Here is a 6,823-nt window from a genome sequence, read left to right as displayed (position 1 = left end):
CAATCAAGAAGCTTTCCTCAGCCAAAGTCCTCTCCAACCTAAAGAAACACAACTTTGGCTTATCCCTCTCTTCCCTTTTATCTTTCCTTTCCTTTCCTTACCCTTATTCTATTTCTCCAATTTGCCTTATATTCTTTTTTCCTGCCTTTACTTCCTAGAAAAGAATGAACGGGTAGTGGAGCTGGCGAGAGGGTGGGTGGTTAGGGCATCTTTTGAACACTTTTGAGGTACTTGCTACCAAAAGCTTTTCACCGAAGGTTTTGACTTTGAAGATCTAATCTGCCTATAAAAACTTATACTTGAAGAACATGTAGAAACAAAACTATAAGCTTCTGATTAACAAGAGGGCTATAATGATTTAGGCAAGGTGTGATGGTTTCTTTTTTCCTCAAGCATTTAATGGTTCCTTCTTAAGTCTCTAGAGTGTCATTTACTTGATCTGGGGCCTTATTAAATTCAACACAGTCTAACTCTTGAGTAATTAGAAAGGGTGTTTTCTTTTTCCCTCTTGGTACGATTGTTAATACGTGCTTATGTTCGGATTAAGAACTAGAAACAGTAGAAATTTTATTTAATATAGTTTATTTTAGAATAATGCATGCTCCTCAGAGCCATGGGATTTACTTGGTGTGGAGCTGAGTGAATAGTTAAAGAGCAGGAGAAAAAAGCTTAGGAAAAGACCTAAATCGGGGTTTCTCAACCTTGGCACTGTGACACTTGGGGCTGAAAAATGCTGCCTCAGGATGCGGGGGGCTGTCTCTTGCATTGTGGGATATTGAGCAGCATCCTAGGCCTCTACACAATAGGTATCAATGGCACCCTCCCCTTCTCCAAGTTGTGAGAATCAAGAAGTCTCCAAATATTGCCGCTGAGATCTCAGTGGGGGGTGGGGTACTGGTGGAGGCAAAATCGCCCCCACTTGAGAACCTCTAACCAGAATTTCAGCAGTGTAACTGTTTTATGAACAGTCTCAGGGAGTTACTTCAGAAATTTTCAAAAATTAAAATTAAAAACTGTAGCAGAGTAAAATTGTACAGGCCTCTGCATTTTCCTTGGTCATTTGCCAAGAAGGTGTGTCACAGTCTCTCCCAGGGGACTTGGGTCTGCTCCAGGAATGGACTTCAATGATCTAATAGATTTTTTTCCCTGTCTCAGTATTCTGGCTAATGACAGCATAATCAATGTGCTGGTGCTGAAAACATGCTGAGAAAACAGTGGGAACAGGGTCAAATTCTCCTGAAGAAAGATTTTTTTTTTTTTTTTTTTGGTAGCCTGGGCCAAACCCAACATTTCAGGGTACATTTTTCACAAGGTAGAAAACGTTAGAGATTTAAGGCAAAGTAAAAACATCGGCCTTTATATTGTATTCAAGTTCAGTCCACATTCATATATAGATGGAGCTAAGATACAATCGCAAAAGGAGAAGTCTTGAAATATGTTAACAGGTGGCTTGAAAAACGCAGCCAAATCTATATATTCACTTTGGCAGTAAAACACCTCATTTCCTTTTTGAGAAAGATCTCACACTACACTCCTTAGATTCAACCAAATTATGAAATGCAGAAATTGAGACTTGGGGACAGAAAGGGAAGCCATTTCTTCCCTCTCTCGCTCTTTCCTTCCTTCTCTCCTTCCTTCCTTCTTCTTCTTCTCCTTCTTTTTTTTTTTTTTTTTATTAGTGTTCACACATATAAGAAAAGTTGATTCAACACATCTGGATTGTGAAATCAAGCACGAGACGCGGCTGTGTCCGTACAAGTCTTGCATGCTGTTAATATTCGATTGCACATTTAAAATCAAGCAGCTGCCTTAGCGAGCTCTGTAAAGGAGGGAATGTGGATTTTACCAGCTTCTCTGAAGCTTGCAGACTTTTTCATGCTGTATGAACCTAGGACAGGTCTTAAATGGTAAAAGGTAAAATTATTCAACAAACTGGCGCCTGATGGGAGCCTGGCCCATTGGTTGCACCATACATGTAGCTCTTTATATCTGAAAATATCTGCTAGGAGAGGGCATCCAACAAGTCACCGGCCAAACTGATAAGAAGTTCACTTTATGGAAAGACACCCTTAGTAATACTTTCTAAACCTCAATAACAGGAATTATTAAAAGGCTGACCTTCAAGCGCCCTATACTGTGAACAAGCTAAATTCTCTACTTTTTGTCCAGCTCCTGTGTTTTCCCACTTCCAGCCTCAGCCCAGGTGGTTTCTCCTGTCTGGGATGCTCTTCCTTCCCAGGGCCAGGTGCCTTCCAACCCTGTCCGTCTGAACAGCCACATCCTCGCCAAGTCTCCTTTCTCTCATCCTCTGAGACTGAGGAAATCACGCCTACCTCTGAACCGCCTTAGCACATTATCTCACGTGGTAAACATTTCACTTTCTGTCATGTTTTGAGGTCATTTGCGTTTACTTTCCCTTTATGCTGAAAACTCTCATGAGGAAGGATCTGTGTCTGGTCCCTTCTTCTCTTTCCCCCACCACATGGCTTAGGACTTTGCACACTGCGTTCAGTAGATAACATGTTAAATAAACGACCCTTCGGATCCTGTGGCCACGTCTGATAATTGTTCAACCCGGAGTCAGTCTTCCCGGAAGGGAAAGTAATACCTTAAAGCTGCTCTCCAATCGCAGCAGGTGAAGAAAGGCAAAGGCCAGTTTTAGCGCAACTCGCTGGACGGATGTTGCAATCATTCTCTTTGCAAACGTGTGTCAGCATTTTTGCCTCTGTTCTTCCTACATATCTGGGGTGAACAAACTCCCCAGTAAACACTGGCTGCTTCTTGAAATGGGGCATGTTACTAAAGACGCAGCCATTCCTTTTCTCTCTCTGTTGTGTAACACGCCAACCTGCTCTTTCATATTTAGAAACGTAAAAACAATGACATCACCTAGTCTCACTCCTCTGTAGGGATACCACTGCCAGAGAGAGGTTGAAATGAGACTACGTCTGACCTTTCGGAAAGACGAGAAAGAATGTCACAGGAGGAAATTCTTACAAATGAGGATCGTCACAATTTAGAGTTCCTAAACATCTGCTGGCTTGTGACTTTACACAAATTCACGTTTGGATTAAAAGAATTATTTGAGCTGAATGTTTTCTCCCACAGAATGAGAAGCAGGATCCTTGAACTTGGCCTGGCTCTGGGTCTGTCCGTCTTCCTGCTTCTGAAGAACTGAACTCTAGGAAAACATTCCTACGTTTTCTGCTACTACATGGTCATTGTCTCTTTTGCAGTATTTGAGAGTCATGTAGAGTTTATTTTGTCTCCAAGATATTGTGGCATTGGGTGGGTCTCAGTGGTATTGCGGGAGAGGTCATCGTGCTCTAGTGGACAGCACATAGAAGGTCATCTGGGTTGGGGTCTCAGCCTTGTCACTATGGCAACTTGGTTTAAGGAAAGCCTCTCTACGTGAGACATGGAGACAATAACAATACATATCTTCCAGAAGTATCATGAGCTTTTGATAAGATCATACATGTGAAAATGCACTGGAAGTTATATAATGCTATAAGCATGCCCGTTCTTTCTGTTATATTGGCAGATTCTATGGTATCCAAACCGTACATTCATTTATCTCAGATCAACCACACTTGCTGTTTATGAACACCTTCTCCATCTGAGGGACAAGAGAAAAGATGGGAAACATGCAAAATAACATTACGAACTTAAATGCACCTTGTCAAGGGGAAACGAAGTTAAGGAGACAAATGAGTTTAATCGTGCTTACTTTGTGAATTTGGAAAAGTAGCTTATCTTCTGCATGTTGGCTTCTTCGTCTGTAAAATGGAAGATGAAGTAATTACTTTTCAAAAACAGGTAAGACGATACACCCGAAGTCTGGAGCCCAGTACCTGACATATCTGTTTGCTCGGTAAACGGTACCTTTCCAAGGGATAAGAAAAAGTGCCAACCTGGTATCTATCATAAGAGTTTAAATCAATAAACAAGAACCATTAGATCTGGTTGGAAAAATCCGGAAAGACTTTGTAGAACATTAAAATCTGACCTGAGGCTTGAAGGATAAATAGATTTCTGCATTTAAGATAATGGTAGAAATGGCTCCTATGTGCCACAGACCGTTCAAAGCCCTTTCTTTACATGTGTGACCTCATTTAATACTCACGCAAACATGGTTCGTGTGGTCATCCCCATTTTGCAAATGGGAAGACTGAGGCACAGACTTGAGGTGCCTAACCCAAAGTCTCACAGACGACTGGGGGCAGAGCAGGCGCCGGAGCCGAGCAGTCCAGTTCCTGAGCTGCAGCTCATAAGCGTGGAACAGAACTGAGCAGAGCGCAGGGTGGGGGAAGAGAGGCATGGGGGGCGGGGGGTGGGAAGGCATTACAGGAGCAGAGAGGATGAGCGGAAACTCGGGATCCTCCTCTCCTGAGAAGTGTTGTGAAGAGGGGAAAGAGGCACAGTTAGAAAGAAACCGTGTGATGAAATGAAGGGAACGAAAGGGCAAGAGACACAGGGCTGTCACTGTGGCCACGGGGGCGTCACAGAGAGTCGCCTACCACCGAGCTCAGTTAATGCCTATTGACTGTGAAAGCAGCAAGAAGGAAGGGTCTGGAATCTGCAAATCCAGGCCAGACTTAAATGTGCGGCCCGGGCTATTTTTTTTTTTTTTTTTTTACAAGACTATCTCGTCTAAGAAACCAAGAATATCCTCATCTCTGTCCACAAAGCGTTGCTAACCTTTGACTTTCATCAGAGAGTCCTCTGAAAAGCCTTCATTTGATGTTGTCTCTCAACAGATCTTAGCAATTACGTGTATATTTTTTTAAAAGGTTAGACTTGCAATGTTTTTTAAGCCTGCAGAGGAGAACGTCACGTGTACACGTTTAATCGTGTAGGCATTTAGATCACAAAGGCCGCTCCGCAAAGACACAATACACATCCCTCAGTCTTTAAAGCATGAACAACCATGAAAATGCACATTCTCCTTAAGAATCGTAAATACTTAGCGTACATTTACTTTATAATGTTATCTTGCAGGATGGCTCCTCTCTTTTCTCAAATGCAGAGTTTTATGGACATAATTTCATTGGCCCTCAAGTGTCAGACTTTCAGTAGAATCATGACAACTTTACACAGTCCAATACTGTTAGCATTTAGATTCAAGGTCACTTCCTCTGCAAAAGTTAATTGGACGGGATGATGGTTATTCAATGAAAATACATTACGCCCTTAGCATTCGCCGTGGGCTTCTCATTTATTACCAGTCCAGAGAGCATGTCTCACGAAGGCTTTTTGGCTCCTCATCACATGAGCTCACCTCTGCATGCAAAATTAGAGTCTCTGAAAGGTAGTTAGCATAAATTATTCCATCTTTCAACCACAGAAACATCTTTCTTTTGGAAAAATATTTAACTTCTTTGACCTATTTGAAGGAAAACCTAGTGTTCTATTAGAGTAATCTAAGCAACCGATTGTTTTTTGCCAGAAAGACCCAAAAACCTGTTTCAACTTTCTTTTGTTAAAAAAAAAAAAAAAAATCTTGTGAAAACTACCTGTAGGAACTTTTGTAGTCAATGCTATCATCTGTGTTGGCTTTTCCACACTGTTGAGTTTCCCCCTTTACTTTAGAAACCATTTAGAGGAGATGTTTTTGCTACTATCAGTAGTCATCCCAGAACAAATATTAATCGAGCACCTGTTTAGTGCCTAGCACTATTCAAGACACTTGAAATACATCAGTGAAAAAGCAGGAAAAGGTTTCTGCCCCTCCTGGAGCTTACATTCTCCTGGGAGGTGGGAGAATGTAACAAGCAAACATGGTAAGTCAGAGAACAACATCACGTCTGGGAAGTTCATAAGTGCCCTGGAAAAAGTAAAAAGGAGACGAGGGTAAAGGGGATGGGGAGCTGGGCGTGTAGGAGGGGTGGGGGCAGGTTGCCATATTAAATAGTGCCGTCAGGATAGGCCCTGTTGAGACAGTGAGACGAAGAGGAATGAGGAAGTTAGCCAAGTGCATGTCCGGCTTAAAGCAGGGACGGCAGCTAGAGTAAAGGGCCCGGGAGGAGTCTGGTTTCTCAGTGTGGCAAGAAGGTCAGAGTCGAGCAGACGGAAGAGGAGGCTTGCAGAAGACGAGGACGAGCTGGGGTGGAGCATTGCGTGACGTCGAGCAGCCAGGTGACGCGATCCGACTCAGTGTTCGCAAGGACCTCTCTAGCACGGGGGTGAGCATGGCCAGTAGAAGGGGCTGGGCGCGGAAGCCCGGAGAGCAAACGGTCTGGACAAGTCACATCGGGAAGTGTTAAAACCTTCTTGGTTTACGTTGTTTTAAACTGGACTTAGAAACCAAAATGCAGCACAAGCCCCTGCTCGGTCTCTCCTTGTGCTCCGTGTCTTACGCCCTCCCCAGCAAGGCCGCGCCGTTCCTAGGATTTGAATTCTTCCACTTTGGAGGAGCATTAAATATAAGCTAATGTATTTATTTATTAAATAGAAGCTAATACGCCTCCCTTTCAGGGGCAGTGAGTGTATATCACAAAACAAATCACCGAGTCAAGGGGCATTGAAACAAACGCAAAGTCAGAACATTCCAGAAGTAGTTCTGGAATGCTCGGCAATGGAAGAAAAGAACAGAGTCAGGAAGGGGGTCAGCCCTGGGTTCTGAGCGCAACATACCTGACTAATGAAGGAGATACGTATTTAACGTTTTCCTTAATATTTAGAGTGACGAGACCTAAAATACCACATGGCACCTTACTCTGTCATTAACTTTGAATTTCATGATGCAATGTAGACTTGTGTCATCTGTTTTTTTCTTTCTCAAAAATCTAACATTAGGGATTTAGTTCAGAGACAGAGAGAG

General features: G+C 42.9%; 1 long non-coding RNA gene across 1 annotated transcript; it reads right to left on the bottom strand.

The window, feature by feature from the left end:
• Positions 1–565: 565 nt before the first annotated feature.
• LOC118613619 lies at positions 566–3,779 on the bottom strand. Its single transcript, XR_004955554.1, has 2 exons — positions 3,731–3,779; positions 566–3,619 (listed from the first exon to the last, which is right to left on the bottom strand). It is a non-coding gene; the product is annotated as an uncharacterized LOC118613619 (long non-coding RNA).
• Between the last annotated feature and the right edge of the window lie 3,044 nt (positions 3,780–6,823).

This window comes from Rousettus aegyptiacus, unplaced genomic scaffold (assembly GCF_014176215.1).
Source record: "Rousettus aegyptiacus isolate mRouAeg1 unplaced genomic scaffold, mRouAeg1.p scaffold_m13_p_2, whole genome shotgun sequence".
NCBI classification, from domain to species: Eukaryota; Metazoa; Chordata; class Mammalia; order Chiroptera; family Pteropodidae; genus Rousettus; species Rousettus aegyptiacus.
The sequence above is the reverse complement of the archived record's forward strand: the minus strand, read 5'-3'. Positions and strand labels throughout refer to the sequence as shown.